This window comes from Eleutherodactylus coqui, chromosome 1 (genome assembly GCF_035609145.1).
Source record: "Eleutherodactylus coqui strain aEleCoq1 chromosome 1, aEleCoq1.hap1, whole genome shotgun sequence".
NCBI lineage: Eukaryota > Metazoa > Chordata > Amphibia > Anura > Eleutherodactylidae > Eleutherodactylus > Eleutherodactylus coqui.
The window spans coordinates 381,137,572-381,163,257 of record NC_089837.1 but is presented as its reverse complement, the minus strand read 5'-3'; the positions used below and the strand labels follow the sequence as shown (position 1 = coordinate 381,163,257).

The 25,686-nt window shown below is 45.8% G+C and overlaps 1 protein-coding gene across 7 annotated transcripts in view; it reads right to left on the bottom strand.

Annotated features, from left to right (window-relative positions):
• The window catches only part of INPP4A (inositol polyphosphate-4-phosphatase type I A), a 109,971-nt gene extending 87,824 nt beyond the window's left edge, over positions 1-22,147 (bottom strand). For 6 of the 7 annotated variants that reach the window (XM_066579104.1, XM_066579130.1, XM_066579145.1 and 3 more), the window contains exon 1: positions 22,027-22,147. The gene's annotated coding sequence lies outside the window, so the exon portion shown is untranslated. The remainder of the gene's footprint in view (positions 1-22,026) is intronic. The other variant, XM_066579114.1, reaches the window with a different exon arrangement.
• Positions 22,148-25,686: the final 3,539 nt, after the last annotated feature.

Below are 25,686 nucleotides of genomic sequence, written 5' to 3'. Positions count from 1 at the left end.
ATATGAGCTGCATGTGATTTACGTTCAGCAGCTCGCGGACCAGACATGTTCGCTCGTAGCTTTCGCATATGAGCTGCAAGTGTTTTACAAACTTCAGCTAGTGGCTGAGGTAAAATCGTGGTTTGTCGCTGTGTCATGTAAGCTGCATTAGCTTCCCGTTGGCGTTGAACCCTCTGAGGTGACATGTTTACACAACAGCGATGGTTTGTTTTTAACAGTGGACAACGGTTGACGATTAGATGAAGGCTGGGCTGGTGTTGGCGGCATTAGCACTTGAGATGACATGCTATCACGTTCAGGAGATGTGAAGATAATGGTGGAGGACTATGCTTCAATGTTGTTGGTCAATATGCACTGCCAGCTATGTATGTGCACATTTGTGAAGTGTGATTTATTGGAGTCTCCACACAGGTGTCTAGCTACAAACTGCCAGACTGAATACTGCTGTATCCATGGCAAATGCGGCCACAGGGGTTTGTGTGGGATGTAGTCCACTCATAATCCTTCACTCAGCTCAGAGGCCATGTGGCTGATCACATGACAGTGATATTATCACAGGTCCTGTCAGTACACAAGCTATGTATGTGTTAATCTGTGAGGCGTCATTTATTGGAGTCTCCACACAGGTGTCTAGAGGTCTTACAAGCAGGTACAAACTGCCAGACTGAGCACAGCTGTATCCATAGCAACTGAGGCCACAGGGGTTTGTGGAGGATGTAGTATGCCCATAATTCCTCATTCAGTGCAGAAGGAGGATAAAGGACCTGTGATGATGTCACTGTCATGTGATTAGGGGCGGAGCTGAGAGCTGGTAACTGACATCACAGGTGCTGTCAAACTCTGAATGTAACTCACACATCACATCACACACGGATTGATAGACAAGTGGTCGTTAACACTTTCTGTTCTGTTTTCTGCATTCTTCATCACTATGTACTGAGGGTTATTCATCAAGGGTATGTTCACACTGTGGAATCCGATGGAGATTTTTTCTGCATAGATTCCACCGCGAAACACTACGACAGAAAACCGCAGCTGAACTGAAGATTTTTGCTGCAGCTATTCAAATATTTGGCCACGGGTCTACATGCAGATTCAACCTTTTTCAATGGGCAAATTTGCATGCAGAATTTCTGATGCAGAAATGATGTGGAATCCACATCAAGACGTGACAATCTTTTTTCTCCCACACACAGATATGAGATCTGCGCTGTATAGACTACGGCAGGGATTCCCATTTAAATAATTGCATGTGGATTTTTCGCATATCCCTCTTCAAATTCTGCAGCAAAATTCCAAAGTTATGCACACCCCCTAATTCTGGCAGAGTCACTCCCCCCAGTTCAGTGAGTATCCTTGGAGGTTAAACTAGGCAAAAATTATTTGACAAATCTGCCCCACTATGTACATCCAACCTCAAAAGCACAAACAAGTGGGCACACATGAAAGCACACCACATGGTATCAACTAATAGCAAATCTTTTGGGCACCTGTAATGGACAAAGGTGCTTTCACATAGACTGTGTGCCCCTCTAGCCCAACACAAGATAAAAACAAACTAAAAGTTAAAAGTCAAGGAGTTTAGAGCCAATTCTACAAGCTGCATGGCTCCTGGTTCTGTCCAGTCCTGCGTGAAGATAAAACTAACGGCTCTTCTATAAGCTTATCTTTCCCAGGTTGTGCCCAATATCTGCCCTCGTCCTTTAAGAAAGTATCTTCCTCTTCATACTGGCAGTATCTTAATTGAAAAATCCATTTACTTGTTAAATAGGTCAGTATTTTCCAAGCGATACAATTAAGCAACATTGTATCTACGTAGAATTAAGTTCAACGAACATTACAAAATATGTTAATAGAACTCTTATGGTTAATGAGAACGTGTAAAAGATTATATGCGTTGGAATGTTAATCCCCTGGCTGAGACATTAGTAATCAAGGAAAATGTGTAAAAGCTGCTGCATAAATAAACAGGATTTTATATTAAGGCACAGAGGAGATTGAAGCTAACTATAGTGCTATAAAAAGGAAAATCATATTACAGTCTGTGATGTCAGCCCCTCACGGTAGATTTACCATATTTTTCGCTCTATAAGAGGTAGTTTTTTTCCCTCCAAAGCGAGGAGAAAAAAGTTGATGTGTCTTATAGAGCGAATGTGCCAAAATTTGTCGCGATCGCAAGTTTAACGTGAGAATGCGATTTAGTTAGCACAGTCGTGCGTTAAACCCGCGATCGTACGAACAAATGTGTGATCAGTTAGCAGTCTTCTCTCCTCCCCACTGCCGCCCATACATACCACTGATTGGTGGAGGCGGGGGAGCAACAGCAGTTCCCACCGGTGCTCACCACCAAACAGCTTCTTCCCTTCCTTCTGCCGCACACAAGCGCCACTGTGACACAGAGCTCCGGTGTTTCAGACCCCGGCAGCTTCTTATGCTCTGTCGCCTGGTACTATCCCCTGCTCTGTCCCTAGGCGAGTTCAAAGTATCTTTTCCCGCTCTAAAACAGGATTCATAGTATAAAGATGACTTTACTTCCAAAACTGCTCTGGACCTCCATGGAGGAAAGCCATCCCATCCCTATTTACCCCTTTACTCTACAACCCAGCTTTTACCCCTGGCTTGGATGCGGCACAATTCATATAGTGGCAAACAAACAGATTGATTTCTCTTTACAGTTTTCTCATACATGGTAAATTAATTTCGATATCCTCTTTTAACAGCCAATATAAACCACCTCCAGAAGAGTGGTGGAGAAGAATGCAGGTTTTCCATTATTGGTCCTCCATTATACCACCATCAACCAAGGTAGAGATGAGTCGCATGAAAGCCATATGAAAATTCGGCCCCCCACATCCAGGCACCCTATCCCACTTCTAGAATATTTTGAACGGAACGTTACAAGATTCCAAGCTTCCCTTTATGTTACAATGGGAGTCAGATTTGCATTCCTCGTTGTCATTAGACCGTTGGCTCCACTGCTGTGACATTTTAAGCAAAAATAGCTGGCAAGTCTTTTTGACTGAGACATCCTTAAAGGTGTTACACAGAGCTTTTCTGGTACCCGAGAGGCTAAATGCTATCTACCCGGAGATCTCCAATTTATGTTTTCGAGGCTGTGACGACATAGGCTCACATCACCACATCTGGTGGACATGTTCAATAGCGCAGGCTTATTGGAGAAAGGTCTCCCACCTCATAGCTTCTGTGACTGGGAAGAGTCCTGGACTCAACCCTTATGTCTTCCTGCTGGGAAACAAACCTGCGGGTATACGCCTCCTTTAAACTGCTACAATATATTACTATGGCAGCACGTATTTTGATAGCACAGCAGTGGCGAAAACCAACACTCCCATTTGAAACTCTTATATCCCGCATAAATAACATTCTTTTGAATGGAAAACTCATAGCTATACAACAAAATTTCGCGATTTGGAATCCCTGGATAACCTTTGCTAATGTTCCTAATTTATACTATTTTGTGAGACTATAAAAGGGTGAATGAATCAGTAATATACCGGGAGATTAAGGATAGTATTCTAGCAGATCTAGGCCCCTATGTTTTATGTGATTTAAAAACACCATAAAAAAATGGAGATATTGGGATTTATTTATTTCTTATGTGATGTATGGAAAAATATTCAATATTCCCTATATACATTTAAAACTTTACTTTGTTTGTTTTTTCTGTTAGTCTACCAATGGAATCTCTGCACTCCAATAAAGATTTGGCTACATCACCAACTCAACTTACACACCTTCTTTAAACTAGGCTACCATAAAAAGGCAGTGGTCTACCCTGAGGTCCTTTAGTGACTGCTGTTAAAGGGCGCAATGGCAGTCAATAAGTGGTTAAGGATAGCTTCACACACAGCTTTAAAAGAAAAATGCAGTTTTTGTTAAAGCCAGAACTGAATTTGAAAGGAATGGGAAATACTGCATAAAAGAAGAATTTATACTTTTCCTTCCTGCTGTTCCACTTCTGGCTTTGGCTAAAAGTAAAAATACTTTAATCCTAGGGGAGAAAAATGATCCATAAAGCGGCACCACACAGACTGTCGTATCAGTTTGTATTAAGACCTGAACTGCGGTTTGTATGCCTCTGCGCCCCCAGTCAATGAGTTCTAAGTATAACTTTCACCATTGTCTTAACTTGTATGCAGTATCTGCACACGGGTACAGAATATTTATATTTTTAAGAGATGTAACTATACCATTACGTACTTTCTGTAATGCCATGAAGATTGCAGTTTCACAAAAGCGATGCAATTTTGAATCAAAAATGCTGCACATCACCATGAAAACGGCACATTGGCAAGTGCAAGCTTGGGTCGTGTTTCGCCTGAGTGACTAAACCCTTAAGACTCCTAGCGAGTCAACCTCCACAATATAAAAGATCATGATGTACCCTGCAGGAGTCGACCGGTTAGGAGACATTAGGAGAACGATGTATCGCACTTGTTCAACTGTCACCTAACAATAGTGGTCATTGGTGACATGACCGCTTGTCAGCCCTCTACTATATCATGGAATGCTTCATCAGATGCTGTAGGGAAGGAGATACTCTGGCCTAAGAAGTATGCCTTCTGGAAGAGAATGACTGTATACAAGGCACCCGCTAAAACCTGTATGGCAACATACGGAGACTGTCGCAGCATGCTACATTCACAGCCTCCGTGCACTGCTATGTGTGCTTGTGGCATATGGCTTTCCTATGTACAGGAGTCCTTAGCAATAAGACATTGCAAAATTGGCTTTTCTAAACTTTAACATACTTTATTCACTATGGATTTTGCACAGACATCTTGTAGCATATTTTATTTAAATGAGAAGATCCCCTTCTGAATCTGTATGGATTTTCAGTGTGAACTCTGAGACTATTTCCACAGAGTCTTCCCCCTCCGAAATTTAAGTCCCCCCGAGTGTTGATCCTTGCTGCCTTCCACTTGCTGAATAATTAGTTTTGCTTCCTTTGCAGACAGGAGTGATGTGACCATGGGGCATACATTGGGAAATCAAGAAGGAAGCAGTCAAGCCTCGTGGGCTAATCTTTCAGGTCACAATGCTAGGTCATGTATAGAGAAGTGTACACAGCGTATATAAGAGAGATACAAAATTACAATATCGGATTATATTCCCTGAACTGTATTATACTCTCAGAATCCAACCTCATGTACTATTTCTATTTTACTTCCCTAGAGCCATAAACATCATTTCTGCTGTTCCTATGTTTCATGATGCCGTCTTTATCCTTGCTGCTAAGCGTATAACAGACTTTACCTGTAATACACCTGCGGGGTCTCTTCAATGAGTACCAGTATCCCCCCCGAGTTGCGTGTAAAGCACATTATCCAGTCAACAAGTATCCTGCACAGGACTGATAAGGGGCAAAAACCCCAAAACAGTCGGTCTACAAATGGGTTGCTCTTCCTTTTGGAATAATCTCTAGTTTGGCTGACATGAGCTAATTTGCATACTTTTTCCCAAGGAGCATCGGCTAAAGTTAAGTCTCTTTACTCCCACTGGGTCTCTTCAATGAAAACCAGTACCCCCTGAGACTTTCTTCAAAAATATATTAAAAGATGTGGAAAAAAAAAATAAAGCTCTAAATAGAAAGTATAGAAGTAATCAAAATCTTGGATGACCCAACAATAATACACTTTGACAACACAGCAACACTAATTATATTTGTGAGAAGAATAGCAGTTATCGTGCAGACCAGACACCGAGCCAGAGAGCTAACAATACTGTACAAATTACAGGAGTTATGGAGTGTTGACGCTTCAGTCAAGTAGACATTGCCAAGTTGCTTGCAATCGCGTTAATTACCCACAATTAATACATAAAGATGCAGTAACTCTGCCCTGCAACAGCTGTGCACCTGAACCATCTGACTCCAGGTTTATGTGAATTACAATGAATTTATATTATGGTTATTGTCCTGGAGACAAACGAGCTCCTATAAATAGACATCACAGGGAGCGGAGCGGCTTAGGAGAAGGTCAGACGGCAGAATCGCTCAGTTTCCACAAATTCCATTTAAAGAACTGCTTTGGCTCAGTAAGTGAAGCCTGACGTAGATGGCAGACATCACAATCAGGAGGAAAGAAACCATAATAGGCTGGAATCCTAGAAAATCACTTGGCTCATGGGAAAAAGTGGTCTTGTTGACCGTAGCAAGTTAGCATCAACTTTTGTGTACAACGTCTGATACATCTTTCTGAGAAACTTCCCCCCAAAAAATCATGTGAATGGTTACTACAGGCAACAAGACTCTTATAATGAAGGCCAACTGAGTATATGGATCCACGGTATTAGTGTATCTTCACGCCACTAGAAGCTAGGGGTTTTACAGGGGGAACGCCCCTGACATACCCCTATAGGGCCAAGGGTGTAAGGTCCTAGCAGCAAGCTGTGCTTTGCTTTGTCCCAGCGCTGCAGGCTTCGGCTAAAGGAAACTTTTCTTCTTAGTCTGACATTATTATTTGTAAATACTGGCATGTTTCCACTGTAACATGGCACAATTAACTTATAGTAATGTTAGACTAAGAAAAAAAATGTCCTTCAGGCGAAGCTTGCAGCACTGGGACAAAGCAATGCACAGGCTGCAGCCAGCAGTGTCAGCGGACCAGCTGTCCCCCAGTGGATGTGTAGGGTTAACACGGCTGCGGTCTGTGTTCCGCATGGCTTTGTCCCGGAAAGGCGGCTCTAACCTGCGTGACAGCCTCTGTGGTCCCTGATGAGCACTTCCCCACCAAAAGCTGCCAATGCTGCAAACTTCGGCCATGAAGGGTGCGGAGCGCGGCCCGCCGCTCGCGCGCTTGTGCCTCACAGCCACAGGAAAACATGCTGTAGGGAAAATGTAAAAAGCACTTCTGGCGACCCCGCGCTGCCATTCTAGCACCGCCGGGGAAGCCACTTGCTGCTCCGAGCTGCCCTTCTACCGCCCTCCTGGGGAAGACACTTGCTGCAGTTCATCCTTAGTGGCCATTTCAGGACCTGCAGCACAACCAGCTCAGCAGCCAATCACGTGCAGGGGGCGTCGCCCTTCTGTCAATCTTAACTCCACCAGTACTTCCTGGTGGTGTCAAGATACACAAATACCTCGAACTATTCTTTCAAATGTGGATATGTAATGGCACTGGTTTATTAAAGAAAAGCATGTCCTTTTTAAATCACACATCGGCTTCATGATCTTTCTCTTGAAGAAAACCGTATGCTACTTTTGTGTTGCCATTTGGATCTGGGCGGCGAAGCTGAAGTTTTATCCACTGAAGGTGGGAGGACTACTGCTGGAGCAGAGACGGGTGGCATTATAGAGATGGTAAGTAACAAAAACTCTTTTTTCTTCTTTAATACCTGGATCCACATTGGCATAGGGCTAAAGCATGGAGCAGAGTTTACAGGATTGTGCGTTCTTCCCCTTTAATCCAAGGGATGTGGACTTTCCCACAAGGAATTCCCAGGTGACTATGCACAAATCAGCTTCTGGTAGCAATGACTCACACGTAGGAGTGCAGGAAATCATGGGACCAAGATAGCAGGCAGATAAAGTAGTTGGATGGAAGCTAGTAGAGTTCCTTCATAAACTGAGAGGTAGAGGTCAGGGCCGGCACCGGACAGGGGAGGGTAGCCTGGAACACAAGCCAAGTTGTAACCAAGAGCAATAAGAATAAATGCACACCGAAGTAGTCTGGAACCAAGAGGACCTTCCTGTACAGGCACAAAGTATTGTACGAAGGGTGCTTATAAAGCTGGGGGCACATTGGTATTGGCTGAGGTCAGAAACGTTGAAGGGCTCACACGGGTGTAGGTTGGCTGTGTATTGTGCTGGTATTTTTTTTAAGCCATTTGGAGCCCTGGGTGATCAGTTACCCACTGTCAGTGCCACAATACACGGGTACAGAATGAAAGCTACGACTCCAACCCTTGCGTAGGGGCCGGCGCTTGAAACTGTAGACTGGGATCTCATTAAAGCACCAGCTACTACACAGGACAACGGGCGGCTGATCAGCTGATAACCAGCGCAGTGGACCACAGATCCTCAGGATAGGTCATCAATTGTATTTCCCTGAAAAACCCCTTTAAAATGCAACAGATTTATCACTGCGCTTGCTGCTGGATGATAAATGGGGCACATCTTTAGATACTTTAGTTTACCCTTATAAGACCTATTAGTTGTCTCCATTTGTAGGTTGTCACAACATTTAGGCCATGCCTCATTTCCATGAAGCTGCAATCCCTTTTTGGATGCAGATTTTAAAAAGTGCTTGAATAAGTGTCTAAGACACATCATAAATGTGGGGCATAGACTTACAAATCAGAAACCTGTGTGATAGCCAGGTTTCTTCATTAGGTCTTTCTTTCTTTTGGCCGCCTGCAGACGAGCGGGTCGGATCCGGCGGCGAGAATTCTAGCCGCGGGACCCGACCCGAGAGCCTGCAGTGACAAGCGCGTACTCACCCGCGCCTGGCAGCCCCGGCTCTTTCATGTGCCGGCTGCCGCGCAGCCGGCGCATGCGCAGATGCGCAGAACGCACAAAAAAATAGGACATGCTGCGGTTTGTTTGCCGCGCGACATTTCGCACGGCCAAACCGCGGCCGTCTGCATAGGAGTGCGTATTGTAATGCACTCCTATGCAGGCTTTCAGTTGCGAAAATCCCGCGGGAAATACCGCCGCGGGATTTCCGCCTGTGTGCAGGCGGCCTTACACTTGCATAAACATTAGCATTTTCCGGTGCACCTTGGGAGTCATTCTTTGTAAAAGTGACAATCAGATGTGTAGACATATAGGATGTTTATTTTCAAGTAGCTTCTCAATTACTGGTGGTAAGATTTTTACCTTATTAGGCCGTTTTCACACAGCCAAGAAAATCGCGCTAGATTTGTGAGTTGCAAGACGCATGAATATGAATCTCCAAAAAAAAAAAAAAATCACGGCATGCCATCACCTCACCCATTGTTTTCAATGGGGTCGGCAGCAGCATCGCATTTGCGTGCTAGGTGCACGTGGTGAGATGCAATAACTCCTCATTGAAGACAATGGGAGATACTCTGTCAGCCACGGCGGAGGATTGCTACTTCCATGAAGTCCTGCAAGGTGGTTTTGATAAAAAAAAAAAAAAAGCCTTGCATCCGCGGGGGGGAAAAAAAAAAAAATTAATCACATGTTGGAGAGCGCGATATTGGGTCGTGATTCACGGACCGATATTGCACTCACCCGTGTGAAGTTAGTCTTAGGGCGGCCTCAACAAAACATATTTGCATAGTGAACGAGGCTGATTTGTCCATGTATAGGCGGATTGTACTGTTCTTTTTTGCGCAAGCAGGGCCTGTTCATATGCGTCCAACACCCCACTGCCCTGATTTAAAAGGCTATTTAGCCTAACGAGGTCCAGATGTGTTATAATTTTTACAGAATTGTGTAGTGTATTGCGCACCTCCTATAGACTTCCATGGGGCCCTTTGGGGCGCAAATATGCAAAAAGAGTAGGTACTATGTTTTGTGCGCTACTGAAATGCAATGGCCTCTAATACCCGCATATTGCACACACTAACTCTACATGTGCATTTACTCACCTGTCTGGACACAGCGTGGGTCTCCTCCGTCGTGGCTGGATCTTCTTTCCTCTGCACGGCTGATGCACGTGCATGGGCCGTGACTTTTATTTTTGTAAATCTCCTGCTTTCCGTGGATCTGCGGCACGTCCGCAGTGTCAGCTGCGAGCGTGCTGTGAACCGAACAGCTTCTGTTGACTTCAATGAAAGCCATCCCTGCGGGACCCACAGAAAAATGGAGCATGCTGTTTTGTTTTTTTTTCTCCGCGTGCGATCCGCACTCCAGGAAAGAAAAAGGACATCTGCAGGTATTTAAATACCTGGGGATGCCTAATGACAGTCTATGGGCATATTGAACTGCAGATCATGCATGCTGGTGTCCCACCCGGATTCCGCAATTCAATTACGCCTGTGGACATGAGGCCTTAAATGTACATCTGTGCGGAAAACTGCACGCATACTCAACCATATGCAATTTGCTTCAGCGGTCATACACAGGTATTCTGCTGCGGGAATCCTCTTGCGGAATCCGACCCATTTATGTGAGCCCAGCCTTAAAGGGGTTGTCCCGCGCCGAAACTGGCGCGAGACAACCCCGATGCAGGGACGTAAAGAAAGCTTACCGGAGCGCTTACCTTAATCCCCGCGCTCCGGTGACTTCAATACTTACCGCTGAAGATGGCCGCCGGGATCCTCTGTCTCCGTGGACCGCAGCTCTTCTGTGCGGTCCATTGCCGATTCCAGCCTCCTGATTGGCTGGAATCGGCACGTGACGGGGCGGAGCTACACGGAGCCTGCATTCTGCACGAGCGGCTCCATAGAAGACTGCAGAAGACCCGGACTGCGCAAGCGCGGCTAATTTGGCCATCGGAGGGCGAAAATTAGTCGGCTCCATGGGAACGAGGACGCTAGCAACGGAGCAGGTAAGTAAAAAACTTTTTATAACTTCTGTATGGCTCATAATTAATGCACAATGTATATTACAAAGTGCATTATTATGGCCATACAGAAGTGTATAGACCCACTTGCTGCCGCGGGACAACCCCTTTAAATAAACCATTCCCCATTTTCCTTAAAAATTGGCAGCGAGTAAATATTAGTATGGAAGGGATGAACATTTTGATTTCGCACAAGAGCGAAAAATCGTTCCGTGAATGGAGATGGAGTGCGTTGGTGATCGCTTCTGGCCACCCGCCTCCATTCACAGTAAACAGGCAGTCACTCATAGATGAATGACTGCCTGTTCACACAGGCCAATTGTCATTTCATTTTTATGCCTGTGTAAACTGGAGGACGCACGATACGCGGACAAATTATGTTCATTGTTCAGGCACTGGCAGCGTTACCACTGAACGATACCATGTGTCATAGTAACATGTATTTACCTATTACGGTGCAATCCTTTTTGCGAGTCTTATTGTTTCTTGCAGGGTCTTCCATACTAGTAACCATACTGGCCATGTACAGGATGGGCCCCGAAAAAGTAGGCCAGCACCGCACTCTTATGAAAGCTGTCTAAAACAACATCTGTTTCTGTTGCCCATAGCAACAAATCACAGCACAGCTTTCATTTCTTATACTGCTGAGGTAAAATGAAAGCTGCCCTGTGATTGGTTGCTATGGGCACAGGTTCTCATATAGACAAATTTCATAAGAGTGGTGCTGGGCTACTTTACCGTGGCCACCTGTAGTTTCAGATGACTACTCAGCAACAAAGTAAACAAAGATGGCGGTTGGGATACGGCTCTGGATCATATATTACTGACAACTACTTATTTCAGGTTTTCAAAATATTTTTAAGAACTATGCAGCCGAGCAGAAGGCAGTGACAGGAGCTTAGCGCTGTCCTTCGGCCTCATGTCTACGGTACACGCGGATATTTCATGCGGATTTCCGCAGCGGATGCACTGCAGGTCATCTTAAATTTGATTTTTTTTTTCCTTGCGGGAGATCGCAGATGTACTGCAAATCATCCACGTGGAAAAAATCTGCAACCCCACCTCCCTAATTGCATATAAATCTATTTGCAGATGCACTGCAGATTCTAAGCTCCCATACAGATGAATGGAGCCAGATCCGCATGTGATCCACGGTAAAATGCAGCATGCTGCAATTTATTATCCATGCATGGCATCCGCAAATCATTTAAAATCAAATCTGCTGGACTTAAATCAAGTGCGGATGCCCAATGTTTCTCTATGGGTGGCTAGAGCTGCGGATCTCCCACGCGGGTTCAATAAATAAATAATAAAATCCGTCTATAGACATTGGGCCTTCTGATAAGAAGTTATTGGCTTTAGGCCTCATGCCCACGGACTCAGCCAGCGGAATATTGCAGCGGAATCTGTCATGGCACCCCCCAAAGACCCCTTACTCACTTCTCCGGATCTGCAGCTTAATTCCCATCAGTACAGCGCATGATGACGCAGCTGCCGGTGGGCGGTGATGCGTAATTACGCGATACTTCCGATGTGCTCACAGCTGAAGTATAGTGTGACGGCCGGCTTCCATTGACTACAATGAAAGCCGACCACGCGTTTTTCGGTGGCAATTTAGAACATGTCGTGGTTTCTTTCATGCTGCGGAATTCCGCAGTAGAATCCCGCAGCGTGAACATTGAGCTTATAGATTCAACAGAACCTAATAGCTGCGGCATAACGCCGTGGATTTACGCCGCGTTTCACGTGGCAGAAACCTGGCCGTGGGCATTGGCCCTTACGATTGTCACCTTACAAATGGAATAAGTTATTTTCTTTAAGCATTAACCACAGAGAAATATCACTTAAAAACCACAAATGAAAGCAAATGTGGGTGGAAAAGGAACTGACATTACACAGCAGCAAAAGGGAAGCTGCATAAACGTTGCTTCAGTAACTGCTCTGTATTGCAATTACTGTATAGTATTACATTTCCTAAGAAGGGAACAGCTATTTCTGTAAAATAGATTTTATTTGAATAACAACCTAAAGAGGATGTGTCAGCTCTCCGGACTGGTCTATATCAGTAAACACCTACATCCCCCAATACACTCATTGACACAAAAAAAAGGAAATCAAGCCCCTAGAAGGAGTTGCCAGAATCGAATGAAACTTTCTGTTTGTGATTGCAACATTGATATAAGTAAGGCCGCCTGCACATGGGCAGATTTGCATTGCAGAATTCGGATCGGGCGCACGCTTCCGGATTCTGCAGCAAATCCAGCCCATAGCATGCAATGGCAATACGCGATTTCCTTCCTATGAGCGAAAAATGATTGCGATGTTCCGCTCGCGGGGAAGACATCACGGCATGCGATTTTGTGCGGGCTAAGCATGAATGGCTTCCATTGAAGTCAATGAAAGCCATCCGTCCTGCAGCCATTCTGCAATCATCATTGCAGAATGGTCGCGAGAGTCACGTCTTCGCCATTGCGGCGGCACAGCGTCATCTCTACTACGCATGTACGCCGGCCGACACATCCGCAGCAGAGAAGAGAAGCAGCCGTAGCGGTATGCTGGGGGTTGCCTTCCGGGCACCAGGTCGGATCCCACTGTGAGATCCCGAATGCGGGGTTCAACCTGCCCGTGTGCAGGCGGCCTAAGTAATTAGGATAGCAGAGCAAAAGGATCAGATATTGCAGAAAACCGACTCCTTGAACAGAGGCTCTAGTACTCTGCTGTACTGCCTCTATATTGGATATAAGATGTGATACGGTTGGACATGGAGGCTCTAGTACCCTGTTGCACCACCTCTAGCTTGGATACAAGATGTGATACAGGCACACATGGAGGCCCTAGTACCCTGTTGTACCGCCTCTAGTTTGGATACAAAGAAAGCATACAGGTTCTGTAAGAGGTCCTGCAGCATACTGGTCCACATTTGCTGTAACTGAGCCTCTAGATCATGCAAACTTGTGAGCTGTCAAAATTTGTGTGACAGATGGTCTCATACATGTTCCATTGGTGAAAAACCTGGTGACAGGGCAGACACGGAAGTGTGACAATATTGTGGAGTAATTTCTGTGACCCCCTTCTGTGAGCGGCCGAGCATTATCCTGATAGAAAATGCCTCTCGGAAGCCGCCATGAGAGGAACACATGTGGCTGCAGGATGTCCTGAACATATCGCTGAGCTGTCATTGTCCCTCGTACCACTACTAGGGGTGACCGACTGTCATATTTGATAGCACCCCCAGACCATCACACCGGCTGTGGGGGGCAGTGTGCTGCTCCACAGCATAGACAGGATTGATGCGCTCACCCCCTAGGTCTCCAGACACGAACATACCCATCATCAGTGCCCAAACTAAACCTGTATTCGTCACTGAAAACAACCCAGTTCCACTTCGTAGCAGTCCAGTTTCATCGTTTATGACATCACTGCAAACAGAGGCAACGGTGGGCGGGTGTCAAAGGCAGTACATGTAATGGGTGCAGTAAGACCAAATGTCCTTCAGCCAAGCGCCTGGAAATGGTTCTGACAGACACAGGCGTCTGTAATGATGGTGCCACCTGTGTGTGGATGGCAGACCACGAAACAGTTGGACCAGATGATCCTCTCTACCGGTGGTTTGTTGAGGGCATCCTGTGCCCGGTTGCCTTGTATGCCCACATACATCCACTGGTTCCAACACTTCCTAACAGTCTGATTAGAATGACCCAGGTGGCGGCAATTTGTCAATCTGACCATCCAACTTCTCGCATTCCAATAATGCCACTCTCAAACTCTGTTAACTGGGTAAAATCTCTTCAATTGCGTCATTGGGGCATCTAGTGGTCAACAAGCTCTACACAAGGGGATAAAGAGGTCACTACACACAAGGAGCCTCTGAGAGACTTGTTATAGGCCAAAGATGGAATCACTTTTAAAGCCTCATGTGGCAAGACCGTTCATCTAATAACACCACGATGAGGAGCGGGTCGGGGGGGGGGGGGGTATGTACAACACATCGCCGGACTCAGCGGGTCACCTACTCTCAGCCCATAAGCTTAGCTCATAGAGTTAAAAGTAGGTGACAGATTCCCTTTAAACATTTATGGTACACTACAGCTCATTAATTTCAGTACACCACGGATAAAGCAAATACAAGGCTTTATGAATTGAGCCACCTCTTCTGGCAGGTCGAGGGTCGGAGTCCCTTAGCCTGGAGATAGAGGCTTGCCCCACCTCTGGAACCGGCGTCTACCAGACATGTATGGCATATCTTGGGGATATGCCATAAATGTCCAGGATGGAAATAACAATTATATACATGTCGATGGGGTTGTTTTTGCATCGTTTACATTGATATCTGCAAATGCCACCAGAACAATGCTACAGTTGCAGAAATTTCTACAAAAATATCTGCCATGTGTGAATTCCCTCGTAGATAAATGTCTACCAATACGATATATTACAAAATCTCTTATCACCACTTTTACTATTGTTTTATGGGAAGAATTGAAACAATGGTTACTGTTTAAAAGGGACCGATCTTCACATTTTCTACACCATAGCATTATACATGATGGTAACAGGTTTGTAAAGGTGCCAATCTCTGAAGTGTCCCTTTCAGCCAAAAGGAAAACAAGAAGCTGTAAAGTAGCGTGCGCTGCAAAGAGTTGGGTTTTCCAACCTATTACCATCGTGTATAAACTATGGTGATGGTTTACGGGATGAGATGGTTATGAAGGGTTCTGCTTAACAATACTAAAACACCCTAAAAATCTAAAACATTAGGACAATCCCAATTTCTTATTAGGGAATATGGACATCACTGTGGAGTAGTTTCACAGAGGCAAACCAATCTACTGATTTTTTGAACCCGTCACAGAGTAGACGTGATTAAAATTAAAAAATTTTATTCATTCGATTAAAAATAGGGCTCACAACATCATACAACATAAGTTGTCACGAAAAAATGTGACACTGATACAAGGTAAGGATAGAAGGGGGGGGGGAGAGAAAGGGGGTACTGTGTTTCAGAATCCTAAAGTATCCCCTATCATAAGGAAAATAATGTGCCCCTTTAATGCCCCCCCAAAAATATTTAAGATAAGAGGACTTTAGAAAGAGTTTTTAAACAAACATCCAGGAGGGAACAAATTTTTGTCCCCCTGGAATGTTATTATGTCACGATTGGGTGAAAGTTAATTCAAAGTTCATTTGGCGATACTAAATTCATGGTTCAACGCGTTTCGCCGATTATGTATCGGCTCATCAGGAACCAATACGAGTAAAGAGCATACTGAATAATGAGATTGCGCAATAGCCTGACCCAAACGAATAGTCAAAGGAAAATATGCAGCTATTTCCTCTTATGAAAGCTGCTATAATGCCTTAGTTGACGAAGTGGGGACTGCTGTATAAAAGGACATAAGATAAAGGACCCTGAGTTACTGCCCCAACAGGCAATTTGCGTGCAGAGAAACCGCTACAGAGCGATAGAGGAGCAAAAAAAAATGTAGGAAATTGTCTGGTTCTACACTCCAACTCCTAGCATAGCCACAACACTGGAAAATCCCTGTCTAAAGTCTTGTATAATTAATGATAGAAAAGATAAGATACCAAAATAACAAAGAGATGAGGTCTAGCCGTGTAGCCTTGATGGTAGGCTACTAGATCAGGATCACAGTCTATTAGGCCGGTCTCACGCTACTGGATTTAAATTGTGAATTCCGCTATTGGCTTCCGCATGGACTTTCCACAGTTAGGCCGCCTGCAGACAGTCGGGTCGGATCCGGCGGCGAGGATTCTCGCTGCGGGACCCGACCCCAGCGCCTGCAGGGAGGAGCGCGTACTTACCCGCGCCCGGCGGCCCCGGCTCTTTCATGTGCCGGCACATGCGCAGACCAGAGCCGGTGGCCGGGTGAGTGACGTTCCTGAGCCCCGCACAGAAATAGGACATGCCACGGTTTGTTTGCCGTGCGAGATTTCGCGCGGCCATCTGCATAGGAGTGCGTATTGTAATGCACTCCTATGCAGGCTTTCAGTGGCGGAAATCCCGCGGGAAATCCCGCTGCGGGATTTCCGCCTGTGTGCAGGCGGCCTTAAACACGGGTATTAAAAGGCATGCATTTTCGATTTTTCCTTAACTCTCGTGGATACGAATTGCGTATTCCGCAAACAAAAGAAAAATCACAGGATGCTCTATTTTAGTGTGGAATCAGTGCCAATTCCCTGCATTGATGTCAAAGGAGACGTCCAACCACCAGCCCATATGCAATTAATATTGCATACGGACTGCGGGCAGCCACATCATCACTAAGCGACAGCGCAGAAAAAAATAAAAAAATAAACAGTACTGCGAATAACTGCCTGTGAGCCTCTGTGGTCATCCGTAATACAGGTGAGTGCTATATGCAGCGTCACTGACTAGTCTCACAGCCGTAATCCTCCTCCCGAATGCGGAATTCAACCCAGCCGTGTGAGCCCGGCCTTAGCCAGGGTGGAGTGTCTCCCAGTTTGGAGAACTCCACACAACATTGTCTTACTAGATCATCCATTCAATGTTCGGCCTCCCACAACTTCCCCAACAATACCAGCTGAATATTAAGGGGTTTTAAGCCTGACCCGCGGCCATCAGCTGATCCCCAGCAATTACTCATATGTTATATATATATATATATATTTTTTTTTTTTAAATGGTAGTGTCTGATGGTAAAGCACATTATCTCCTGGCTCAGTTCATAAATCCACTAGCCAAGCATTAGCCTGTATAAGACTTAATTCCTTTCCAAGTTGGTAAATATACATAATGTAAAATAAATTGCATATAATAAACAATATCATATATTAGCAGAGGTCCCTAACCTTGTGTATGTCACTTGTCACTTCCGAATACAACAGTACTGAACCAATCATAAATGAGTTATCCCGCGAAAAACTATTTATCACCTATCCATAATGACACTGTACCTGTCTGTCTACATTAGCATCATAGGCAACGAATGGAGCGGCAGGGCGCATGCACAACCATTGCTTCATTCAAACTCTACCTTGTTGCAGTACTGTAATGAGGAGGAACTGGGGCTCAGGACCCCCATTCTATCTATCATGGGGGTCCCAGCAATCATACATTTATCAGCTCTCCTGCGAATAGGGCATACATGCTTTTTGTTAGATAACCCCTTTAATAATAAAAGAGGAAAAAGCCCATTAAAACCTGAATGATTGATACAGCTTTTACCCTTGTGGTTTTGCCACTGATACATCAGTATTTGTAAACAAAAACTAGGAGTGGAAAATAAATACAGAAAAAGGAAAATTGAAACATTTACACAGTTTCATTGATTCGGATCCACTAATACTGTTGCAAAACATTAACCAAAATATTGTCATTTAAAAGTGATTTTAAAGGGGTATCTAATCACAGTGGTACGTCTACAAGATGTGACACGAATCTATGACAGATGTGTGTTCCACCTATGGTGTGACTGCAAACAGTATTCAGAGTGGAGAATGAATGTAGAGGGGGCCATACACACATATACACGACTCTCTTAATTCACTTTTATGGGAGTTACATATGGCTCCTGAGCCGCTGGTGGTGACATACTGATATGCCAATCATTACCGCCTTCCTAAGCAGACATATACGAGTACATATACAGCGTTGAGTCACATTATTATGACCATCAACTAAGAGTTGGTCATCATAAAGTGACTGGACTGCTGCATCATACATTATTTTAGCACATTGTCACATATAGGCTATGACCTTCTTATACACATCATACATATACAGGGCAGTATCATACACAGGTGATTATCTCCTTACATACAGCACCATACAGTGACATTTCAACGTTTATGAACCTTTCAGAGTTTGCCATATTTCAGCTTATATGTGACCTAAAACTACATTAGATTTTCACACAAGTCCTAAAAGTAGATAAAAAGAACCAAAGCAAACAAATATGTCAAAAATACTAGATATGGTCATTTATTTATTCAGAAAAATGATCCAATATCACATTTTGAGTGGTAAAAATATGTGCCTTTGCCTTCGGTATCTGGTGTGACCCCCTCCTTGTGCAGCAAGAACTTCATTTAAACATTTCTGGTAAATGTTGATTAGTCCTGCACATTGGCTTGGTCGTATTTTAGTCCATTCCTTCAACGCTGTTATGTTGGTGGTTTCTTCCCATATACTGCTCGTTTCAGGTTCTTCCACAACATTTCTGTTGGATTAAGGTCAGGGCTTCGACTTGGCCACTCCAAAACTTGAACTTTTTCTTCCTTAACCATTCTGTTGTACAACGACCTGTGTGCTTTGGGTTGTTGTCTTGCTGCATGACCCACATTGTCTTGAGATTCAGCTCACAGATGTCCTTACATTTTCATTTAAGATGTGCTGGTATAATTCAGAACTCATTGTTTGGATTGTGCTGACTTTTGGGGGTAAGGAGGGGGGGAGGGGGTGACAGAGGTGCTAGGTAAGTATAAGAAATACCTCCCCGAACTCCAGAAAGCCTACTGTATGAGCACCATAACTTAGCTGATGCTGCTCATACCTGGTGACAGGTTCCCTTAAAGCCAAAAAGCTCTAATTTTTTGTCTTATCCATCCACAAAACATTGTTCCAACAGCCTGCTGGCTTGTCCAGGTGTTTTAGCAAACTACAGATGGGCAGCAATGTTCTTTTTGGAGAGCAGTAGCTTTCTCCTTGCAATCCTGCCATGCACACCATTATTGTTCAAGGGTCCCGATGGTGAATTCATGAGCATTAACATTAGCAAATATGAGAAAGGCCTTCAATTGCTTAGGGGTTACCTTGGGTTCCTTTGTGACCTCATGGACTATTATATGCCTTGCTCTTGGCGTGATCTTTGTTGGTCAACCACTCCTGGGAAGGGTAATAATGGTGTTAAATATCCTCCCTTTGTACACAATCAGTCTGACTGTGGATTGGTGGAGTTCAAACTCTTCAGAGATGGTTTATAACTAGAGATGAGCGAGTATACTCGCTAAAGGCAATTGCTCGACGAGCATTGTCTTTAGCGAGTATCTCCCCCGCTCGAGACTATAGGTTTGGGTGCCGGCAGCGGGCACGGAGCTGCGGGAGAGAGCAGGGTGGAATGGAGGGGAGATCTCTCTCTCCCTCTCTCCCCCCGCTCCCTCTTGCTGACTGCCGCTACTCACCGCTCCCCCGCGCCAGCACCCGAACCTTCAGTCTCGAGCGGGGGAGATACTCGCTAAAGGCAATGCTCGCTCGAGCAATTGCCTTTAGCGAGTATGCTCGCTCATCTCGATTTATAACCTTTCCCAGCCTGATGACCATCAACAGCTCTTCTTTAAGGGCCTCAGAAATCTCCTTTCTTCATGCCATGATACATTTCCACAAACGTGTTGTAAAGATGAGGCTTTGAGACATCCCTGTTCTTTAAAACAGGTCGCCGCTCACACCTGATTTTAATCTTACCTTCAAACTGTCTGCTAATCCTAAAGGTTCACATACTTTTGCCACTTACAGACATGTGATATTGGATCATTTTCGTTAATAAATAAATGACCGAGTCCAATATTTTTGACTCCTATATGTTTGCTTCTCTTTATCTAATTTTAGGCTATTTTAACATATAGGCAGAGCACTATATGGCCCGCGATCATAGACATACAGGGCAGTGCACTATATGGCCCGCGATCATAGACATACAGGGCAGTACACTATATGGCCCGCGATCATAGACATACAGGGCAGTACATTATATGTCCCGCGATCATAGTCATACAGGGCAGTACACTATCTGACCAGTGATCATAGACATACAGGGCAGTACACTATCTGACCAGTGATCCTACACATACAGGGCAGTACACTATATGGCCCGCGATCATAGACATACAGGGCAGTACACTATATGGCCCGCGATCATAGACATACAGGGCAGTACACTATATGGCCCGCGATCATAGACATACAGGGCAGTACACTATATGGCCCGCGATCATAGACATACAGGGCAGTACACTATATGGCCCGCGATCATAGACATACAGGGCAGTACACTATATGGCCCGCGATCATAGACATACAGGGCAGTACACTATATGGCCCGCGATCATAGACATACAGGGCAGTACATTATATGGCCCGCGATCATAGACATACAGGGCAGTACACTATATGGCCCGCGATCATAGACATACAGGGCAGTACACTATATGGCCCGCGATCATAGACATACAGGGCAGTACATTATATTTCCCGCGATCATAGTCATACAGGGCAGTACACTATCTGACCAGTGATCATAGACATACAGGGCAGTACACTATCTGACCAGTGATCCTACACATACAGGGCAGTACACTATATGGCCCGCGATCATAGACATACAGGGCAGTACACTATATGGCCCGCGATCATAGACATACAGGGCAGTACATTATATGGCCCGCGATCATAGACATACAGGGCAGTACACTATATGGCCCGCGATCATAGACATACAGGGCAGTACATTATATATCCCGCGATCATAGTCATACAGGGCAGTACACTATCTGACCAGTGATCATAGACATACAGGGCAGTACACTATCTGACCAGTGATCCTACACATACAGGGCAGTACACTATATGGCCCGCGATCATAGACATACAGGGCAGTACACTATATGGCCCGCGATCATAGACATACAGGGCAGTACACTATATGGCCCGCGATCATAGACATACAGGGCAGTACACTATATGGCCCGCGATCATAGACATACAGGGCAGTACACTATATGGCCCGCGATCATAGACATACAGGGCAGTACACTATATGGCCCGTGATCATAGACATACAGGGCAGTACATTATATGGCCCGCGATCATAGACATACAGGGCAGTACATTATATGGCCCGTGATCATAGACATACAGGGCAGTACATTATATGGCCTGTGATCATAGACATACAGGGCAGTACATTATATGGCCCGTGATCATAGACATACAGGGCAGTACATTATATGACCAGTGATCATACATACAGGGCAGTACATTATATGACCAGTGATCATACATACAGGGCAGTACATTATATGACCAGTGATCATACATACAGGGCAGTACATTATATGACCAGTGATCATACACATACAGGGCAGTACATTATATGGCCTGTGATCATACATATAGGCAGCGCACTATATGACCTGTGATCATACACACATAGTCATACGGTCTGTGACTTCCCTGCCAGGCTGTCTCTACACCACAGCAGCCTGTCAGACGAGGGCAGGATGAATGGAGGGACGAGCTAGTGTCAGTGCGGGCCGTGCCATGAGAGCAGCAGTGTGGAGTGCGGCTGCCGGCAGAGCAGCTGCTCAGTGACTGCACTTTGTCTCCGGGCCAATAAGACGGCTCGGTGCTCTGCAGGCCACTGATATCTTCATCACAGGCTGCAATGGAAGTATCACAGATCACACGTCCTGCTGTCACCATGCAGGCTGCACAGTGACAGCGCACATATGACAGCTGCCACAACCCCGCATGACCCTGTAGACGGCGCGTACCTACCTACATGAGTGCAGCCGCAGGGGTCGCTTGTTGCAGGGGAGATGAGGGAAGAAGCAGCCACTCCTTGCAGGTTGATGATGCGTTCTTCTTAGCAGCATTACAGCCCCAGCACAGATTCCTGCTCCGCCCCGCTGACGTCACTGGCCCCGCCCCCGCCGGGGGACTGTGCGTGCTGTGGATTGAGGTCAGAGCGCTTACCTCAGAGCTGCCCGCGGGCGCTCACACAGCCGGCCGCCGTCACTGCAGGACGGTGACCTAGTGCTCCGTGCAGGAGCTGCCATACACTGGGCCCACAGCGCTGATAGTAGTGCCGCCAGGATGGGGGACAGTTACCCCGGTCTCACTCCACTCAACGTAAAAGCCGCACGCCAGCCCTGTGCTGCAGAATGCCATCTTCTCTGTAATAGAAGGGCTTATTCATATGGGCCAGAATCGGGAGCCAGTCACACGAATATCACTCCATTCTTTTTAATGGACTCATTCACTTGAGCATTGTTTTACTCGCAGTGATGTTGCAAAGATACAAATGGCAGCGTGTTCCATCTACGGGGGTTCCTTCGGAAAGCCTCGCCCATTGTTTTCAATGCGACCTTAAAGGGGTTTTGTCATTAGAAGATGAAAATTCTATACTTAAAGGGGTTGTCCCGCGCCGAAACGGGTTTTTTTTTTTTTCATAGACCCCCCTTTCAGCGCGGGACAAACCCAAGGGACATGATAAAAAAAAAAAAAAAATTTTACTTACCCGAATCCCGCTCTGCAGCTTCTTTCTTCTTTCCTTCACCAAGATGGCCGCCGGGATCTTCACCCACGATGCACCGCGCGTCTTCTCCCATGGTGCACCGTGGGCTCTGTGCGGTCCATTGCCGATTCCAGCCTCCTGATTGGCTGGAATCGGGACACGTGACGGGACACGACGCATAGAAGGGGGCGGAGCCAGAACGCCGCTCGTGCTGAGACCGAAGAGATGGGAGAAGACCCTTCTGTGCAAGCGCGTCTAATCAGGAGATTAGACGCTGAAATTAGACGGCACCATGGAGACGGGGACGCCAGCAACGGAGCAGGTCAGTGAATAACTTCTGTATGGCTCATAATTAATGCATGATGTATATTACAAAGTGCATTAATATGGCCATACAGAAGTGTATAACCCCACTTGCTATCGCGGGACAACCCCTTTAAGGCCCACTTACACGGAACGACGATTGCTCAAAATTCGCTCAAACGACATTTTGAGCGACAGTTTTGAGTGATCATCTTTACATAACTCTAGATAATTAGCTACTTAAGAGTTATGCAGGCGGAGCCGGATACCACCACGATAGCTCCAAGAGCAAAGCAGCTGTTTTGTATATGCAAACAGCTGCATTGTTCTCGGAGCTTTCAGCTGGTGTCCCGCTGAGAACTACCAGCTGAAAGAATACTATCAGCGCCCGGCGCTGATAACAGTCATCGGTGATTTCTAGCTGGCTAGAGATCAGCGATGAACGAATAGTACACAAAAACTGCACAATGACCACGCATTTAGATGCAACGATTATCGCTAAAAAGACGGCTTTTGAGTGATAATCGTTGTGTCTAAATGGGCCTTTACTGATTCCTCCCCCGTCAGTCTTCTTACCACATCTTCTCCCCGCCGATCTTCTGGTTCCTCCAGTCCCCCGGGTCACGTCAGTTGACTACATTTTTCTATGCTCTAAACATAGCAAAAAAGTAACAAAATCCTTATTGTTCTCTGTTTGACTAATAAAACTCAATGGTTCCATTAAAGGCGTTTTCCAGGGAAAATACTATTGACCTATCCTCATGATAACTCATCAATAGTTGATCGGCTGGGGTCCATCACTTGGGACTCTGACCGATCAGCTGATTGTGCGCCGCTGTAACTGCAGGCACACCTTGCATCGATTTCAATGAGAGCCGTGCCTGCAGTTACAAGCGCTGGCCACTACACAGAGGTTGGAGCAGAGACTTCCGCTCCGACCCCTGTGTTATTGCAGCGCTGTCAGCGGACGGACAATCAGCTGATCAGTTGGTCTCCCAGGCGACGGACCCCAGACGATCAACTATTGATGACTTATCCTGATTTCCCTGGAAAACCCCTTTAGGGCTGGGTGCTCACAGGGTGTATTCCCGGCGGAAATCTCGCAGTTTAGCCGCAGCGAGAAAACACAAGATTTCTGCCAGGAAAGTGCTGCTTCAAAACCCGGGACACTTAATCGCGGGTTTTGAAGCGGCCTGGCCGCGCGCTTTTCTGTTTGCAGCTGGCTCTCCCATAGAGGAGAGCGCGGCCGCAGCGGAACAAAAAAAATGGATATGCTGTGGTCGTCGAATCTGTGCCTTAACGCCGGCTTTGCCGCGACGGATTTGCTGTCCTGTGTGGACGAGATTTCTGAGAAATCTCGTCCACATGGCTGGCCAAATTGGCAGGCGGATTTGCCGTGGCAAAATTCCGGACGGAATTTCCACGGCAAACCTGCCTGTGTGAACCCAGCCTTAGGGTTCCATCTGAATACTGTTTTCAGCGATTGATACAGAACTCCAGAATAGAAAGCTACAGTATACACAGAAATGCTGTGGGAATTGACCCACATATTATTGTAGATGATCCTGTGATGTTCCTCCCTGAAGAGCACAGAGGCACAGCAAACATTCTTGTGACGGCAGGTAGGCATTTGTCATTCTGGAGGAACAAGAATACCTGTGCAACCTGATTGGGCTGCAGGTACCGCCTCAGCCTACCAGCAGTGACAAGGACACTAGCATAACTCAAAACTAGAGAAGAATTGGTAAGGAAGATAAGGAGTGACTGTCTGTGGCCACCAACTACAAAACCATTCCCTTTTTGTTATTACCTTGTCTTGCTCTTGAGTGCAAACGGCTGGAAGCTCATGAGGAATCGCGAATGGGAGGAGTGAGGAGTGTGATAAAGTTGATTTTTGTAGATCCCCACTGGAATGTGCGCCATGCTTGGCAATGCCATCCTGTGTGCATCTTGTGCCTTGTATGTAGTCTTTGACCACCCGGTCGAGGGTGCATACTGCTGTATGAGATGTAAGCATGTTGCATATTTTGAAGACCAGATTCTGGATCTAAATGAGTGACTTAGTGGCAATACTGAGATCCATTGACAATATGGAAAGGAGTTTGCTGCTCACTGAGCAGACGCTCGTTGGGGTAGATGTGGGAGTGCATGGTAGTCCAGGAGTGCAGGCTGAGCAGGCGGAGTAGAGGGAAGAAAACCAGGGAGGCTAGTCCTGAACGGGCACACCCCAGCAAGTTTGTAAAGTTGCTAGAAGAGGGGGATGCCATTACAGGGCATTACACTGTTGCAGCAAGACAGGCCCTCTGACCACCAGAAAAATGACTGCTCCAGTGAGAAGGGGAAGAGGAGCGCAGGGCAGGCTAAACAGGTCCTAGTTGTGAGGGACTCAATTATTAGGAGAAGAGAAAGAGCAATCTGCCACAAAGACCGGAATCGTTGAACGGCGTGTTGCCTTCCTGGCACTCGAGTTCAACAGATTGCAGATCGGGTTGATAGATTACTGGGAGGGGCTGGTATCAATGACAAAGTCAGAGGTTGATGTAGGACCCTTAAAAATGATTTCAGGGATCTATGATCTAAGCTCAGTGCAAGGTGCTCCAAGGTAGTATTCTCGGAAA